This window comes from Phaenicophaeus curvirostris, chromosome 1 (genome assembly GCF_032191515.1).
Source record: "Phaenicophaeus curvirostris isolate KB17595 chromosome 1, BPBGC_Pcur_1.0, whole genome shotgun sequence".
Taxonomy (NCBI): domain Eukaryota; kingdom Metazoa; phylum Chordata; class Aves; order Cuculiformes; family Cuculidae; genus Phaenicophaeus; species Phaenicophaeus curvirostris.
In genome coordinates, this window is record NC_091392.1 from 81,010,891 (window position 1) to 81,030,501 (window position 19,611).

The following is a 19,611-nucleotide window of genomic DNA, read 5'->3' on the forward strand; positions in this document are numbered from 1 at the left end:
GCGTTTTTTTAAACGTCCCTTTGATACTTCTTTCCCTCGTGCTTGCCATGGAATATGCAAGTCAGATAATTTTTCCATTACTTCCAAGAAGTAATTAAACAAAAAAAGAATAAGACCCTCTAGTTCGACGTGCCTTTCTCTTTTTCTCTCTTCAAGGGCAAAAGGAGGGAAAGGAGGGGGAAGAAGGATATTTTTTCTCTTTGCAGAGTCCAACATTTGGCTTTTTCCATTTGTGGCGGATCACTGTAACGCTATTGTAAAACAACTTCCTGCCCCTCTTGGCTCACGTTCCAGAAGCTGCTAGGCTAAGTTCATAGCACAAACTTTCTTCCCTCTTGCTGAAGAAGAGAGTCAAAAGAAAATAATAAAAAAAATCCTGCAAATTATTTCCCCCCTTTTCTGGCTAATGGACTCACAAGGTGAATTTATTACAGCTCTTTAGGAATGTTACACGAGAGACGTCAGTATCCCAGCTGGATAATTCATAAGCTGAAAAGGTGGGGTCATTATAAATATATGTCTGTCTGTGTCTATGTGCATTTTAATTTTGTAATTTTGAATTCTAAGTCTTAATACTATCAGGTGGATAATGAGCTAAGCTGATTCATCTGTCATACTAATTTGTATATCTATCATAGCACAGATCATTGGCTTAGTGCATACAGCCTCCTACTTTCCAATTGCTTTTGTACTCTAAGGTGACCTGCATCTCTCTCGCCTTCCTCCCCTCCTCTAAACGCTCAGTCTCATGAAAATACCCACCGAAAGCTTTTAAACCCTCCCTCCTAGAAACGGGAGGTGTTGCAGCCTCTCTGCTCTAAGCCAAAAAGGAAAAAAAATAAGGCCTCCACAACTTGCTCTCTCACGATCTCCCTCTCTCTCCTTCTGTTTCTCTCATAGCAACAGCATTTCTTGGTACGCCTGCTTTGGCATACATCAGCATTTCTACCCGTCCAAGTGTCCTTTTGCGTCACATCTCGCCATTTCACTCAACCAATGAAATCTCCTTGTTGCAATAAAAATATATATACTTTTTCTGTTATTGGTATATTCAAATTTTTTTTTTACTTGATTTCTTAACAAAAAACGATGTCAAGCATTTGATTTGCTCTAAATGGGGGGGATGAGGGGGGGGAGGGAGGAGGAGACTGTACAGGATTCAACCTTGAAGAGTCTTCTTTGTGGAAAATATGTTACCATAAGAAAACAGGGATTACATGGTTACTTAAGGAAAGTCATAGTTGTCCCTCTCATTTAATATTTGTTTTGCTTATGCTATCACTGCTTTTCTGATGTACTTTCAAACCAGCTAGGCAGTTCCAACTAACTGGGAAAGTCGATACCATGTGTTTCTAAGACTTTGTAAAATATTCTTCAGGGAAAAGGATATTTATTGATTTTTTTCCTCTAAATATTGATCATGAGGTAAAAGTTAAAAAAAAAAAAGCAATGGAAAATGTAAACCGGTAGATGTGAGTTTCTGTCCCTTGCAACTCTCAGATCCCATCCGAAGAGGCTGCTCTCCAACCTTCTGCTTAAAAATGCACTGTCCCGTAAAATGGAGCAGAGAGGTCTGTCGAGTCATAGTTTTTTTTTTTCCAACATGCATTTCCTCCTTAAATAAACCCAGGTAGTTTTAAAAAATGCAGGATTTAAATGTTCAGCTGTGGTACAGACAGTGGCAAAGACTTAAGACTATTTAAAATATATTATAGCTTGTAATATTAAAAGCAATTGCATGCTCTGCCTAATTGGTAAGGCTGCCAAAAGCAAGCTCTACTAAGAATACATACTGTATTTGATAGAAAATACTTTATACCTATACATCATCTCATTGTTTTCAGGCCTGACTTTAATCCTATTTTCTCTGTTAAAATGCCCACTATTAGCCACGTCTAGAAAAGCACAAGGTAGCACACGTGGGTTTCTCCGAACTGGCTGGCTTTGCCACTTCTTGAACGACTACGGCAGTGGCATATTTAAAGAACCTCTGCTACACATTTTTATCCAGCCTCAGATCTCAAGACAATGTTCAAGCACTGGCTTTCTGAGGAGAATAAACATTTCTTTTGTGAGCCAAATATATATTTTATGGTTTACCCTTATCGACTTTTTTTTGTTTTTGTAATGGTGTGAAACCACAAAATGTTTTTAATATTTATTTTTAGGGATTTATAGTAAAAGCATACTAGGTATTATCAGGACATAGCTGACAAGATATTTAAACAGTAACTTTCCCACAAATTTTTATTTGATTAAAATGACACCTAGTAATTATGACCTCTTCCAATAACTTCGGTATCTACTGCATACAGACTGTGGATGCAGAGGACGTATATGCATAAATTCTAGGTGGTTAAAAAGCAAAAGCAAAATTTATGGATAACAGACTTTGCAGCAGTCAGCCACAATGTCCAGCTAAAACTCTTATCAGTTTTGTTTAAAAATAATGGCATGACACTCATGATAGTATTTATTTTAACAGAATACGCACAGATGAGACTGTTAACCCTACACAGAAAAAAAGAGATTATACGCGATACTGCATTCAACAACTTTTAAAGCCACTGTAATACAAAAGACAGATCTGTGTATTAGGGAAGGATCAGACTCAAGTATATGAATAGCTTAGTTGATAGCATTTTATTGTATTTAATAGGTTTTCTGAATGATTTTCCCTCTTTTTTCCCCCAGATGCTATTTTTAGCTCCTTGTTTATTTTTGTACATTCTGTGTGAAAATACAGAACTCCTTGTACTTTACTCTCCATATCTATCTTTTCCTTTCTCACTTTTTGTATGAATGTGAAAACAGCCAAGTTTCATCTCTGATTTTGCTGGTCTCATAACTAAGATAATTCTTGTGCAGTTGGAGGGTTAAAAGTGCATCGCTTTTACAGAATTATGGCTCAGATTCATTCACTGAAAGTTATCATTCTTCAAGGAGATATATACTGCATTATATCTGTCACCACGGTTGTAAAATAAGATTGAAAGTCATCTAAGTTTAGGTTACCGCAGTACTAAAAAATAAAGAAAGAGGAAAACAATTAAGTTAAGTACAACTTGTAAGCTTCACTTAATAAAAATGGAATTCCAAAAAGGGAAGTGGAAGAATTTTTTTAAGATTCACCGTGCCCATGTAAGTTCAAGTTATGTAAACAGTAATAAGCCAATATTTTCACACCGCAATTTATACTATTACATAATTTTATAACCTCTTTCCCCTTATCACAAGTTCTGTCTATTCAAAACTCATTACAGGTACTCCTGCTATGCACAAGTTAATTTGCTTATATTTTAACTCAGAGTGATATGTCTTATTCTTTCATCTCAGTTTTATGTGATACCAGCATCAAAACTAAGGTCAGCTCTAAGCAGATTTATTTTTTTCTTTCTAAATATTATGGCTCGTTTTCAATAGAGGGTTGTCTCCAATATGACAACCTCCAGAAATGTTAAAAAAAAAGAATGATCAGGTACATAAATAATTAAAAAATAATCCAATCAAACATATTAATTTTTTAAGATTAAGCTATCCAGAAAAGTATAAATTTGCATTTTGGTGTGTTTTTTTTTAAATTTGTATCAATTATTCCAGTACATGTTATAAAAAACACACCATGAATAGCTTTACTTAATATTTAAAGAGGTTTTTCTTTTAAAAACACTCTCCAGGGAATAATAATAATAATAATAATAATAATAATAATAATAATTATAATAATTATAATAGCAAAACAGTCTTGAAATCTTTCTCTAAAGGGCCCAAAGATGATCTTTGGGTTTAAGCTGGTGTACACTTAATAGAAAGGAGAGTAACTACACATCGCACAGGTCACTTCAGAAAGTTCTATTCTACTGTTGAATAATTCATGTTAATTGCAATGGATCAGTAGTGTATTAAATTATGGGGGGAGAACGTTCAAATTCCAAACAAAGACAATCCTGAAATAAGTGATTCCAAGCTAAACAAGGATGTATTTCCACATTCTTCCCTTTGACACACAATGAAGCATTTAGCAAAAACCTTTCCTTCAATACGCTGTATTTTAGCAGTAATGTTTTATAGCAAACTTGGCATTAAACTGGTATTAACACGAATGAAAGTCTGGCAGTAGGACAAGTGTTTTGGTTTTTATTTATTTTTTTTCTTTTAAAGAAAGGAGGCATTAAACAGTGCATGGCATTAGCAGTTTTTTAAAGGGTGTTACCAACACAATTTTAACTTGCAGCTATTTTTTTTCTCCTTCTTTTTTACCGTACAGATGTACACTCGAAACTGATGGTATTAATGTTTTGCTTATATGCCACGCTTACTCATGAAAACTCACATCAGCAGCAGCAAATCAAAGCCTAGGACAGAGTTTTATTTACTGGCTTCTGCTCCTTTACCGTGAGCACGCCGCAAAGTTCCTGGAGGCAAACCCAGCTGCAAATCCATGTTTGCGAAGGAGGTGCAAGCTGCAAACTAGGCAGTGGCAGAGTTTGGTGCCCAGCTGAGCAGAGAGCTCCTCGGCTACCGTGCAGCTCACTTCTGCTTTATTGGAAACGCAGCTGAACTTGGCCGCGCAGGCAGCCTGGCTCTGAGATGTCACTTACGGGGCAGAGGAGGCAGCTCCGCGCTCCGGGTCGCTCTCCGGGGCTCTTCCCGGCTGTCCAACGCCGCTCCCCCTGCCCAGCACCCCATCCAGCCCCTTCCCCCATGCCCACCCCTCCTCTGCCCAGGGCAAACGCCGGGCTCCCCGTGCCAAGCCTGCAGCCTGCGAGGCTCTGAACGTCCGATGCCGCTCTGCCTTCAGCAGGGACTGGCGAGTCTAGTTCTGTTCTGTCCTGGCAATAGTTATCTCCCAGGATCCACAAGGCAGGGGATTGTAAAACTCGCTGCCCTCCGTTTATTTAAGTGCACACCTCTGCTTAACCCTGCAGGAATAGCTACTGTGGCGGGGGAGGAGTTGAGAGAATTTGAAAGGAAAAATAAAAATAAAAATAAAGGAGCAAAAAGAAAGGTAAATAACACGTTGTTAAAAAAAAAAATAAATAATTTCTAGAAAATGCTAAGCCGCAAAAAGTAAGCAAATCTACATGATGAAAACTAAAAATTTCTTAGGTCTAAAAAGGGGATTAAAATACCTTTATATTTTAAATTACTTAAAGGATTTTAAACTAGTCAGTAATTGTCCCGTGATCAAGTTCTGTGATACCAAGAATTTCTTTTCTTTTTTTTTTTTTTAATTACAATAGAGTGCTCTAACCCTGAACAAAATTAATTGTAATGGGAACAAGACTGACAGACAACAGAAATTCCTCCATGGCTTTTTTGGTAGCGAGATGCTACTAAAGACAAAAAAAAAATGCCTAAATTATATGAAAATAAAAAGGGATGGCCATTACGGCAACACGTTCATAGCATAGTTGCAGTTATTTGGTACACGGAGCTACCTAATGCAAAATGGTTGTAGGTACAGAATTCATACGGACACAATCTGTTTATAAGCTGACTATCATATCTATTTTATATAGCCAACTTCAGCTTTATGGTTCAATTAAATATTTTTCTTTAGCCTATTAAAACTAAAATATATGGTACATAAGATGACCCTAGATTCATCTGTCTATCTCGGTTAACTAAAGCACTAGTCTGTATATATATACACACAACTGTAACAGTGTGTATTGGCACTAGTAAATTTAAAAGCCCTCTTCTTGAAAAAAAAAATCCTAACAGGAATAATATTGACCCATTATTGTCATTAAAATAAAATATGTTGAGAGAAGAATAATCTTATTGAGAAAAGTCATTTTTGCCTCAACAGTTAATTCAGGCTTCTACATTCTTATATCAGTTGTAGGTATAAATTATATTTGTGAAAAAAAGAAAACCATCTTCAATTCAATACTTCACAGAATTTGCGTTCCATGGAGAGTCTTCCTGGGAATCATTTGGGTTTTTTCTTCCCATCTGTCATGTTATACTTGCTAAAGTTGTCACACTTGCATTATTAAATTTCTTACATTTTGAATGGATGTCTAAATTTACAAATTCGGCTTTAACAGTATTCTGCTACTTTTCAGTTCCAGTAAACAAAATGTCACACACACATGTGATCCTGTATTTCCTCTGTCCAGAAAGATGCATTCCCACAGAGAGATCCAGTTAAGCATTCCATGATCTGTACACACACATTTCACATTTGACAAAACCAACAGAGTATACAGAGAAAGGATGTTAGCAAATCTGAAGGGACAACTGCCCCGCTCCCAAACGCAGGCTGGGACTGAGGCATGACATTAGGATGTGTGCCTCGGAAGTTCAAACTCACTGCACTATCCGCAGCTGCAGCGGTGGAGGGACATTTCTGGGACTCCCAGGCAGATGCAGCAGCAGCAAGGCCTCAACTCAGCATCGCATTCTGAAAGGAACTGTTTCTGTTCATACAGAAAGAACAGACCTTTACATTAGAGTACCTTTACGTTATGTGGCATGTGAAATTGTCTTTAAAGAGAGGCTCATTCTGGTGTTGCCAGCAATGCAGAAATTTACTGCAAAAAATTCTACATAATTTCTCATTTTGCTTTTTAAAAGATGAAGAGTAAGTGTATCCCATAATTTAATAAAGCTTATTTTAATGAGGTTTGTTACAACCTGATGGAACCAATGCAAACACTCTCATAAGGAAGCTATTCAATGGAGTTGTTACTATGCTGTGTACACTAATAAAGTGCAACATGAATGATAACACTGGCATCACCTTAAAAAAAAGGGGGGGGGGGGGAATGGCTGAATGTGAAAAGCTGCTTCTAGACTATTTCAGTGAACTATGTTTTTCAGTTGTTTAAAAAAACTTCCTTTTCAGAATGCTGAGAATTCCCAAGAGGTACTAGTGACTAGTCTGTGGAAATTTCAAGTTTCAAATTTAACCGTTTTTTCCAGGGCATAAATGCATTTTACTGGAGATGGAGGATAAAAACACTGAAATGTTAAAAGAGCAATTATTAAATTTATATTTCTCAAAAATGTTATCAACGGAAACATAATGCAATTAATTTTTCTTGGTCCATCAAAAATTTCAAGAAAACTGCGTAGCGTTTTTTCTCGGACAAACAAGTAACTTAGTAAGAAAATTGTGTGGAGGGAAGACAAAGAGGCTTTTGCCTCTTGGCAACAGGACAGTGAGACTTGGTTTGAAATAGAGAACTCTCCCTGACTCAATCAGAAATGCATCTGCTTTTCAAAAACTTTTGAAGCCAAATACCAAAATCAAAGTTGTCATCTAAAGCCCACATTAATACCACCATTTATTTGTTAGAAAATTAAACAATTCCTCCTTCCCCCAACACCCGCTTTAACACGATCGCAGGCTTCATCTCTTCCACACGTGTGCTTGCACACGTGTGTGCTGTGTGCAACAGGACAGAGCTGTACACGAGACAGACATGTACGTGTGTGTATGCATTTATGGTCTTAGGTTATAACTGCCCAGTAAGTCTGGATACTATTAGAGTAAGACTTTAAATTAATATTCTCTTTGTATAATATGGCTTAATAGGAATCACAATATTTTAATAATGCAGCCTGAAGGTAACTAACAAAGGGTTACATTTGAACTGTAACGGGAAAAATTATAGAAGGCATGGTTCGGGTTTTTTTTTTTTTTGGTGATACAAATAAACATGTCATCTAGAGCATCTTAATATATATAAAATATAGAGCAAGAAATATACAAAAGAAGTTGATCATAACAGCACTACACCAGCAGTAATTTTAGATCTTCCAACATTATCGTAACAACTCATCTCCACATTCAGAGAACACACACAACTAACAGCTCTCTGACTACCTCAATGTAAGACCTCATTCCTGCATGAGACCTGAAACAATTAGGGAGACTGACAGAAAGATCAGGGATTTTGGCTAATAAAGTACTCGTACAGCAAAACGTTGTGCCAGCACTGAGCTGGCAATGCTCTGGGTTTTCAGCACAGAGGGGAAAGGAAAAGAGATACTTTAGATTCATTGTGGGGACATGTAAAACACAATTTTGCTTTATTAACGTACTTATCCTTTTGCTATACGAGCATGTGCGTATCCCATACATACAAGAGAAGATTTTTACAGGAATAGCAGATTTAATGTATTATTGCTTGGCTTTTACTGGCCAGTTAATGGCCAAAACCTTAATCGGTCTAAGAAATTTATTGGATATTTACTGGAAAAGGTAATTTTGTGCTGGAACTACTGTGTTATTCCAGCTTTCGTCTTTGCCTTTCCCTAACAGAGAACGCCATTTTGAGGCTGTTCTGCATTTTTTTTTTCCAAAGCAGATAATGCTAGTGGAAAACATAGGGAAGGTGTTGATGTACTGCAGAAAAATACAGCAATGCTGTTTCACGGAGAAGTAGCATTTTTATTTTTACAGGTGCAACTGAAGTCTGTTTTGTATTGCCTACTTATCCTCGTATTAATGTAAAAATCACACACACACAAATGTACGGAATGCTGTATCCAAAATGCTGTATCCATGCAGCATTTTGAAGCTATCCCATATTTCTTTTTATTCAAGTATTCAATGGAAAGAGGCAGAAGAGATTTTACCAGAAGGCAAATTGGGTAAATAAGCATTTGCTTCAAATGAATTTTGCTGAGTTACACTGGGCTTAAATATATATGCAGCATTCTGGTGCTTAGGAAAATGTTTATCCTCAAAAAGTAAGGAATAGACTCAGTAATTTCCATAGTACATCTGAAGCCTGAATAAACCCATGTTCTATAAGACTATATTTTAATTTTTCATTTTTTCTCTCCTTAGATAAACTGATGTATTGCAAATCATTATCCAAAGGATCAAGGAAATAAATGGGCTAATAGAAATGGCTTAATACTAAAAGCAGAATAGACAGGTGTACAACAGTTGATTAACAGAAGAGGTTGTTAATTATGAATGGTTCTTATTTAGTTTTCACAGCAGGGGTGAAAATTTGGAAACAATTTTTAATAAAGCAAATTTAGAAAAATAATACAATAATTCATATTTCTAATTTCAGTAACAACTTGGTCTAGAAAATCAGAAAAAATTCTTAACCACCGTTAAGCTTTACTAGGTACACTTGCTAGAGAAAACACTGGAATAGTAATGCTGAGGAATTAAGTTCACAGAGTAGACTACTGTCCGTCCATTCTATTAATCCAAACTTTGCCAGGGATAAAGATCTCTCTTAAACAGTAAAGCAAAAAACCCAAAACAAAACAAAACAAAAAACCCCAAACAATTGGGTTTTTTTTGAGTTGGAAACATGCAAAGTAAAAAATCTCTAAAAGGCCCCACTTACTAAGAAGCTTTCAGAAGAAGCACTTCTAACCACATCATCTTAGATTATCATATTGTATATTGAAATAGTTGACATGCACACTCAGGAAAAATTAGGTTTCCTTTCAAGTAGTCATTATTATTTATTGCAAAACCTATTTATCGCAAAGTTCCAATATCTTTTTTTGGGAAAAGCAATCTTTTAGAATACTAATATTGACTGAGTATTCACTATTTTTCTCTTTCTTTTTTTTCTTTCTCTGAGCAGCTGTCCACATTTTAAAATTCTCTTGCAGCTCATCACCTCTAAACAAAGCACGACTGTATCAATGCTTTAAGGGAAAAAAAAACCAAACAAAAATGAACACAACTGGCATTGCCTTGACGCTCCCCTTAGTCTTTAAAATCCTATAGATAACAGAAACGAAATACTACTGAAGAACACATGGTGAAAGGGGATAGACTTTGTATTTTCATTAGTAGATGTATTCATTATAACTAATTAACACATGTAGGATTATACATATGCTAACCTAACAACATTATTTTTATTGGATAATGAGTATAGCAGGTAAACCTTTCCCCACTGGCTTCCATTAAAATCTAAACTTTGTGGACTTCGGAAATTTTGAGTAACGAATAAAGGACACAGAAGGGTTGATTTCAGTACTGCTGTAGTCAGTGTCACTTGCTGCTCACATACTAACTCTCTGCAGCTCACATTTGGCACAGCTTCGAATGCAAGTTTTCATTAGACTGGAATGATATATGAGTTGCTTGGCCACTTCTTTTGTTCAAAGAGGTTCTTTTTGCTGTATTGCAGAATGCACTTTAAGAGAAGGTGATTGGAAGTGTTTGTTTAAGTAGTACAACTCCAGAGAAAATAAGGCAAAGGTGTAACATTTTAAATTACTTGAATGCAAAGAAAACAAATTAAAATGAGTAAAGAGGAGAAAAATCGAACATTTTTCTATCTTACGCACAAGAGAGTGACATTATTCTAGATCAAGCAAATCCATATTAAAACACATAATCTGAAGGAGGAAGAAGAAAAAAACAATGCTTGGAAGCCTGCAACAGTTAAGTGGCATGCTGTCTTCTCCAGAGAGAAAAGGCTAGTACAGAAGGCAAATCTGCATAGCGAATGCAGCAACACCACCTCTGGCTCTCTGTCCAGCCCTGCCCTGTGCCTTGGCAAAGCCTCGAAAGAAGGATGCTCCGGGCAAGGTGGAGGTTGTGGGGATCTCTTGCCCATGCACTCCTCCCGACCCCCGGGCACAACTGAGCCACTTCCAACATTGGTTAAGCCTTCCACTCCACAGGGGAGGGCTGGACACAAGAGGCACCCACAGGTGTACAGAGGAGACAGGCTGAGAAGCATCGATCAGATGGTTTATGGGAGCAGTCTAAAAGGAGTCAAGGGGAACACAACTGTAAACAGCACAGAAACTAGTATTTGCAGGATTGTTCCCTAAATCAGCAGTAACATGAAGTTACTCCATTATACCAATACGGTAGAGTCTTCCAGGCAGTAATAGTGGCATAAAACATGAAAAAAAGAACCAGTAAGCCCAGAAATACCCAAGTCTGAGAGCTAAAATCCACCGTCATACACATTTTTTACTTTGATCCTATTCATGTTGACAGCCACAGAAGCCTCAAAGCTTGCTATCATAGCGTTACTTTTTTTTGTAATGCCAACACTTTAAGTTCACCCCAATACACACACAACCCTTGTGCTGTTTTAACCCTGCTGTTTTACACGACTTGGCTGTCATCAGCAATTAAGGGCTTTTTTTTTTTTGATAGAAGGAAGAAATGTGGAGAAGCAGTGTTTTGACTGAAGAGGTGTTTACAGTTTATTTTATGATCCATTCTTGTATTTCACAGATTTTACTGCTGGGTGAAGAACAGTATATAGATAAAAAACCACAATAAACACCTTTCAGTGAAAGGTGATGATTTTCTATACACTAGCTTTCCAGGTGATTTATCTCAGCTACCATGTTTATATACGTTCCCTGGTTACAGCAACTAAAGAATGAGATGCATCACATTCTGCCACCAGTTGCTTCTGAAGCCAAAAAAAATCAGCATTTTTGCATAAAATTAGTGATAAATGTAAGGACATCCTAGTTCACTTTGGCTTAGTACCCCACGCTTACCATGCTCAGCTTTGCAGGACTCTGCGTGAATGTGTGTATATTTACTTGGTGCAACACAGAGAAAATGTTATGAAAAAGGTGATGAATACGATCTGCTGGGACACAGCATCGTATTTCCTTACAGGCTGAGAAACAATGCTTATTTTGAGACCTCTGAGGCCCAAGCTTAATGCTGCAATTTTCATGAGGTTTCTCTCTTTCTTTGAAGAGAAAAATTCTCTGATTTTCACTAGTCTAAGCTTCTTCATTTGGAAAAGTCCAGCGAGGGGAAAAGAAACATTTCAAGACTGTGAACAGAGAAAATGGATTACTGTCAGCACAGGGGGAAGACCCGAGCAATATATTTAGTCCAACGAGGGATTAAGCGCCACAGGCATGGGTAAGTAAAGAGCTAACACATCCTCTTTGAAGCAGTTTGACTTTTACTCTCGCCGTGACTGCTGCGCGCTTGGAGGCTGGGGCAGGCAAACCTGATACTCTGCCATTCTCTGCCAGCACGTGCCTAAATTAGTTCTCCATTTTGTGGTGGCCCTCAGAGAGCAATTCCCATTGAGAAGTGAACAAAGGCCGCGACCCCGGGGTCAGAGTGTAATGCAGGAAGCATGACCTCCCCTTTGTTCAGAACAGCACTGTTTACTCTGCCTAAGTAAAGATCACCAATACATTAACTAAAGAGGATTAAAAAGGTCATATCCCTAGGGATGGAGCTCACGCAAGTGGCAACTCTCTTCAGTCACTAAATCATTTGACTTCCCTCCCTACCCCCCCTTGAAAATAGAGACACCTTAAGCTGCCAAGGTTCAATGGCACATTAACTCCCGAGCAAAAGTATGAGTGAGCTCCATGTGGCCTGATACCAGGTTAATTTCTGCCCACCTAGCCAGCTGGTTTGGAGTTATTTTTAAAGTTATAAAAATATTTTAAGTGAATGCTACCACCTCACTACAATTTTTTTTATCAACTTCTGAAAAGTTCTGAGTTGATTTATAAAATTGTTTGGGTATTAAAACTGTTATTATAAAGTAAAATCCTTTGCAGTGATTATATATGCGAATCTTAAAAGTATCCTGTAGTACATGGATAGGCAGAAAAGTTGCCTATTGCTGCACACAACTGTTACCTCCAGAATGGTTTGCCTGCAAAGAAACAAGGAAAAACTAAGCGGAAAATACGGTGCCTATGAGAATTCATGTATGCTGATAGCTAGGCTTAATCACGCTAAATAAGCACTTCTTTTGGTGTTTAAGCTTTCTGTTACCAGCTTTTTTATAATACAACATCATTATTAGTGTGAAATGTATTAACAGAAGCATCTCTTGAAACATCTAAAGCTGCATTCGTAACATACAGGAGGCAGGGTGGCCAATGAGACAGCATGCTGGATTGTATCCCTTCCATTCTCGCCTCTAAGCCACTGGCCTGCTGGTTGATCCCAATTTTTGTTTCATGCCTTGGTTTCCTCATCTGTGATGACATCGCTCACTGGGATGCAGATGTTACCATCAGTTATTGAGCCAGGATGGGAGAAGAAGAGCATGTGGTAGGGAGCGGCCTAGACTAAGACATTTTTCCTTCTCCACCCTCAGGCAGAAGTATTTTTGATGAAGCTGAACATTGCTAAAGGTTCCAGAAGAAAATAACAGGAATAAGACCAAACAGGTTCCAAGCTGATCAAAGTTTTGACACAGGGCACTCAGCACCACAGACAAACCCCACAGGGGCTAAACGCAGTTGTAATTAGCACCAGCTCACCCATCATGCCAGCAACTTTGAAAGGAGGACCAGAAGTGCCAGACTCCAAAAACCAAGGTTCTAGAGCAGCACAATATAGTTCGTTCTACGGATTATATGGGGGAGGGGAGAGAGGGTGTCCTTCAATTCTTAGATACTTAGCTTTCTAGTCTCTAGCAACATTTAATTAATGCATAAAATGTGGCAAGCTGGGGTGTCATTATAGCTAGCCTGCATGCACGCTGGTATGCTCTGCCCCTTCATCTCTTCTGCTAGCCCTGCATCCTCAAGCATCAGAGTGGAAAAGAAAGGAAGACTCTTTGCACTCCTGTTCAGGACATTCAAGCAGTCACTTTCCCTCTTTGTAGGCTTCTTAACAGCAGAAACACATGCATTTCAAGTGTTTTTAAACGGATCTGAACACATAAGTGAAAAAAAATCCAATAATAACATAACTGCTTCCTTCTTCACCCACCACGGCTGTTCCTTACTCCTACAGTTTCTGATCTTTCCTTACTCCAGCACAAAGAGAGAAAAACTTACTGTCATCGGGAAAACAAAAAGGAGAAAGCCTTCTTAGCATACATGTCCCACTGGGGAACACAGGGTTTAGCCCAGATGGCTCACAACAGATTCCAACACGGCCAAGCGTAAAGAAGAAAGTTCCAAACCATGTGTTCACACCATGATGGGTGGTGCTCCCACTGCAGGTGGGTGAAAAGCTGGCACTCAGTATAATGGCCATATACATTTTCTTACCTGTCCATTTCTGTGCCTGGAACCGCCGAATCTAACAATATTATTTCCAGTGACTGTTGCTTCCCAAAATCTAATATGAATATAGTAGGCTTTTTATTACATACCAAGAGTCAAAAAATGAACAGTGGAGTCAGAAAACCTTGACAGTTTAGAAAAGCCTGTATCTAGTGCAACACAAGCACTCGGGGAAAACCATAAGATGTACAGCAGGTATTTAAAATAAGCTACCTGGAAAGAGAGTACCATACTGTCATGTTATATGTTTACTGAATCTTCCCATTGACTTCAAAGGGAACACTCTGCTTTTGTGCATGAATGATTAGGCAGGCATAGTACATCCACTGGGGGAAAAACCAATAGTAACAAAATCTCTAGACACAGAAATAGGTGGACAGGGCAGTCTGAGTACTGAGGAAAGCTTTGTAATAGGTTGAGGCAAGGAGGTACAAACAAAAGCATTGAACTCAAACAACTAGAAAAAAGAATATACTTACAAAGTAATATTTAAAATGGAGATTGCGAATGTAAGGGTTGAACCAAAGACATAAGGACAATTTATTGACATATATTAGAAACATGAAGACTGAACAACAATTGTCTGACAAGTCTGAAATAGTACTGGGAAAAAGGGATTGAATAAAGAGGAGGAAAAACATTAGAGAAAAGATAACTGCTGATTATGACCTTGAGATATTTAGTCATGCAAAAGAGTAAACTCACCCTTTCTCACCCTGTACGACCGTATTAGCGTTTCATGTCAGCTGCGTTCCTGATCTGGTGTATGAAAGAAAAATAAAGCTGTACACCCACTACTTCTTCCAGCAGAAATTCTGGATTATACCTCTTAGTCTTTCATTTACCAGTTCTCTTTCACCTTCATACCAACCAGCAGTACTCTCCCTCCAAGAATTAAATGGGAATTAAAAACCACACTCCTAGAAGTTATGGAATAAGATGTTCCTTCTCTTGAACACTACAACAGAGGAAACATGACCTTGTGACACAAAATTCTTGTATAGTTTGGGTGGTTTTGGAGGTGGAGAAATGTTGACCCTATGTTGTACTCCTGGATAACACCTTATTCTTTTCCGATGCTCACAAATCCAAACAGACCCAAAGGTACCTTTGAGCTTAAAAAGAAGCTACCTGACTTAATACACGTAGAAAAATCTATGATACCAAGGTGATCAAATTGCCTGGTCAATCTAGACAGCAAATCCCATTAATCAATTCTTTTGCAAATATACTGAAAGAACAGCAGATACAAAACCAGAAAGTGCTGAAATAACTGGATAAATTAAAAGGCAAGCCATAGTGAGCTCTACATACACAGGCCGGAGTTCTGCAGCAGCTCAAGGCTGGATGCAGTGTTTTCCCACAAAAATACACTCTCCTATCAGGAATGAAAGGGTAGGACTTCTTAAAAACAGGCACATGCTATTGGCATTACATGCCAATGAATTCTTGCATTCAGTAAACCATCTGAAAAGCTACTTTAAAAGATTATTACTTTAATGTAAGATTACATAATGGAGAGAAAAAAATAACACTGCTAAAACAGTGAAAAAAATGTCTTTTTTAATTTTGAGTGCATCCACAGGAAAAATTATTATTTATTTGGCCTTTCAAAAGGGCTTTGATAATGTGACTCATAAAGACCATAAAGAAAACAGAGTAGGAGTAACAGAAAGTTGGAGTCATGATTAAAAATGAGTTAAGCAGGCAAAAGTAAAATGTAGGACTAAAAAGACATTTTAAGAAGAAAAAGGTTAATAGTTGTCGCCTGCAGATATTATGCTGTTGTTATCAGCTTTGAATTTTAGTGAATAGTCTGGAAAGATCAGCTGTAAAACAGAGTGGCAAAATTGACAAGTGAGGGGAATGTATTTGTGTTACTGAAGGGTTTAAAAAAGTTGAGTGAATGTGAAAGACGGTAAATATTTTTTTGGTAATTGCTAAGGAAATCCTATTGCGACATTCTCAGCAAAGAGAAAATACCTAGGCTCCATCGTAATAAGCTCTCACGTACATGCAGCAATGTCAAATAAGCCAAGTCTTATGATGCGTGCTTAAAACCCCACAGAATACTGTATTAAAAACATTACCCTTCTAATACTCTCCGTGAAGGTATTTCCCTGGCAGGTATATGCTATCTACGGTTCTTTTTACCTTACCTTATTATAACTACAGAAGTAACAGGAGTGCAAGGGCAGGTGACCCGAATTATTTGGCTTACAAAAAACCTGCCATATATGAAGACATAAAGTGATTAAACTATTTATGCTACCAAGCACATGAGCAACAGGGAACACAACAGAGATCCATACGTTGAAAGTCAGGAATCAGTTTGACTTTCTCACCTATTTCCATTCTTGAATGGGGGATTATTCAGTTAATTTAAGTAAGGTAAGTTCAAAGTATGGGAATACATTAGTTCGCAAAGTGCAGCCAGAGCATGTGAAAATCAGTGCCACATTCAACATTAAGCAACATCAGTGGGTTTCTGAAAGAACGCAGTTCTATTCATAGCCTACAAAAATAGCGTTTACTTGAAAGACCATGAAGACCTTTGCACAAAGGCATGATAAAGGAATGGCCAAGGGATCTAGCTGGCCCACTTTAAGACAAGGACAGGGTATTCCAAAAGGATCAAATGTTGGTTGTATTCTCCCTCCGTTCCCTCACCAATAAACCCTTTGTAAGAACTGTCAGGGTAGACCTAGTATTAATTAGATGGTGGATTTGATCCAATGCAGTAATTTCTACTTTTAAATGTTTCCTGTTGGTCAAAAGCAACGAACAGGGAATAGAAAAGCTCACTTCAGTTAAAGTGAAATTGTTCATCATCTAAGCTAGCCCCTGTGCCTGATACAACACTATTAATGCTTTGCTCAATTTTTACAAAAATACTTAAACCCATATATGCTTACTTTGCCACCTGCTCTTCCTCTTCCCATATTTAGCAAGAACCTAAATTATAAGATATTGTTTTATGATACAAATATGTTTCCTTGTTTATTTCACTCCCCCCCCTTTCCTTGTTTAGTTTATTTTATTATCTTTTTTTCCATCCATACGTCATTGTTTGCAAAACCGATTTAATAATTATAAGAGATTCCAAGATGTGTGTCAGATGCTGGGCTATTGCCACTTGTATGGTGGTTTGCTACACTTGGCCTTCAGTCTTGTGGCTAACAATTCATCCAAACTGTGATAATACCTCACCACAACCCACACACTGCTGCTCTTCAAAGGAAAACAAGGAGCCTTAATTAAGAGATGATGAGCTCAAATATAAGACAGGAGATGAGAAAGCAGATTCTATAACCACACCTCTAAGTGGTTATACTACTGAAGAAGTTTCATCAGCTCCATCTGCACTCACAGTATCAGTAAAAATCACACTTTTACCAAGTATATTTGTTGCAGCAGCAGAAGAAAAAAACCCCAGCATTAATGCAAGTTACACAGAATCAAGATTGTAAATGAGAATGATTAACAAAAAGCTCTTGTAACAAGCGTGGACTATGTCTTAAAAAAATACATATAGTTTTACTAGAAATAGTCAAAATCTCATCCCTCGAACTGTTATGTGAAAATATTCTCAAAGGCTCATTCCAGCCTTTTGTGATCCTGTAATTGCTGTCATAATATAAGGAACGATAGACAAAAATGTGCGTGTGTGTGTTTGTGCACATGTGTGCGCATATATATACACACACATATGTGCCGGTACAGGGGCTCATGCTGTAGGAAACTGCATGGAAATAAAAATCCAGAAGTGGGTACAGCTACATTCTAGAGCCTACAGGACCAGTCCCTTCTTGGATTTTCAGAATAAACAAAACAAACCACTTTCCAGGAACGAGTTTTTGTGGGTTTTGTCATGATTAGTGAAATATCTGAGAAATCTATGGCAAAACAAGATGTGAATAAAGCCAGTGAACCCAAGTGAGGATAACTGACCATGCTTCAGAAATATGCATTAAGAAATAATAGGATTACATTCTTACTTGATTTCTTATTAAAAAACAATAAAGTATTTTTGTTTTACCTAAAAGAAGTCTTCATTTTGTCACGATGAAGGACCGCATCTCCACAAGCAAGTGCCCCTGTGCAGGGCCAGGTCCTCTGAGTGGCAGCCACACCCTCCTCTTCCTCATTTTTTTCCACTGACCACAAAATCCTTTCTAAGCCAGACCCTGGGGAAAAAAAAACCAAACAAAAAACCCACCACATTTTTAATGGACGCCAGATACTGCATTGCTGATTTAATTAGGCAGATTAGAAACAAATAAATTATTTGCACACATCTATCTGTATTTTCTGTTTTATGTCAAACAGATTTGGTAGGCCTGATATGGCTCTCTATTCAAATCACAGGAAACATCATTAGAAGTGTTCGATACTGACAACAGAACTAAGCCCTCTATCTCCTTCCAGAATTTAACATAACATATTTTACACTGGTACTGAAAAAATTCACAAACTGGGGGCTTTTCAGAGTACCTTTGGACAAGCCTATGTATTTTGTAACAGTATTACAACATGAGACAAGCTTAGAAAAACCTTCCAGGGCTTCTCTCTTTAGTGGATTTGAAACTCAGGCAGTTCTGGTTAACTCTGACCCTGCGTTTTGTTTTTTTTTTTTAAAAAATGAAGAAGAAGAAAAAAAAAAAATCCCTTGAGTAAAACTTTCTCGACTTATGTATCCCTCATAACCTCACCCAGACTATCACGATTTGGATCACAGTATCTTCAACACAGTTAATGATACTGCATAATAAATAGTATCCAACATGTCCTTATTCTTATATTTAATCAAATTTATTTTATCAACAATTTGGCAGTAGATGGAATTATATGGAAATTGATTGTTGTTATAAGCTGTTTTGCATATCGTATCATCTGCTGGCTTTAATTCATTATTTAAATGACACTGTAATTACAATACATTTCATATTCCATTTCACCAGAGAATATTGAATCCGAACACAAAGTGATAAAATCAACTTTTCCCAGTATCTAAAAAAATACTCACTTCTTTTCAAATAATCAGCTGTAGCATTCAACAACAAAGCAAAAATACAGCATTTAGAGTTCAGCAACTCAAGCTCAATTTTTTGCAAACTAGTGCACAAAGATGTTATTGTTCAGCTATCATTAGCACTGTGGAATTAATATTGAAATACGTTGCTTGTTTATTTAAATTTGGAACTAAATACATAACCTCAATCCACAGCTTCATGCTACTATGTTTGCTGAAACAGCAAACAGATACTAAAATAAAAACATTAATGTTACATTGAGATGCGTGTTAGGGGACGACAACATATATTACAGGTAGCGTATTAAATAATACCAAATCCAAAATAATGTTATCCAGCAACTACTATATATTTATTCATGTACAATTCCACACCCAGAGAAAACCACTCTTATAAACAAATGATCCACTTTCACTATTAGTAGAGGTGTTCACAGTTTCCTCTAATGTTACATCCGAATAGATTTCCAATATACAATTTTGAAATCCTAAAGCCCAAATAATGCAGGGTTAGATAAAGTACATGTGCTGTATTTTGCACATACAGCAAAATACAATTCACTTGCGGAATAACGACACTAGCATAGTATTTGTAGACACGT

At 37.4% G+C, this 19,611-nt stretch overlaps 1 protein-coding gene and 1 long non-coding RNA gene across 2 annotated transcripts in view; both read left to right on the top strand.

The window, feature by feature from the left end:
* LRP6 (LDL receptor related protein 6) overlaps nt 1-19,611 on the top strand; it is a 704,489-nt gene that overhangs the window by 676,502 nt on the left and 8,376 nt on the right. The gene's annotated exons all lie outside the window — the stretch shown is intronic.
* Nucleotides 55-13,291, top strand: LOC138716710 (uncharacterized). Its single transcript, XR_011336714.1, has 3 exons — nt 55-497; nt 11,198-11,292; nt 13,059-13,291. It is a non-coding gene; the product is annotated as an uncharacterized lncRNA (long non-coding RNA).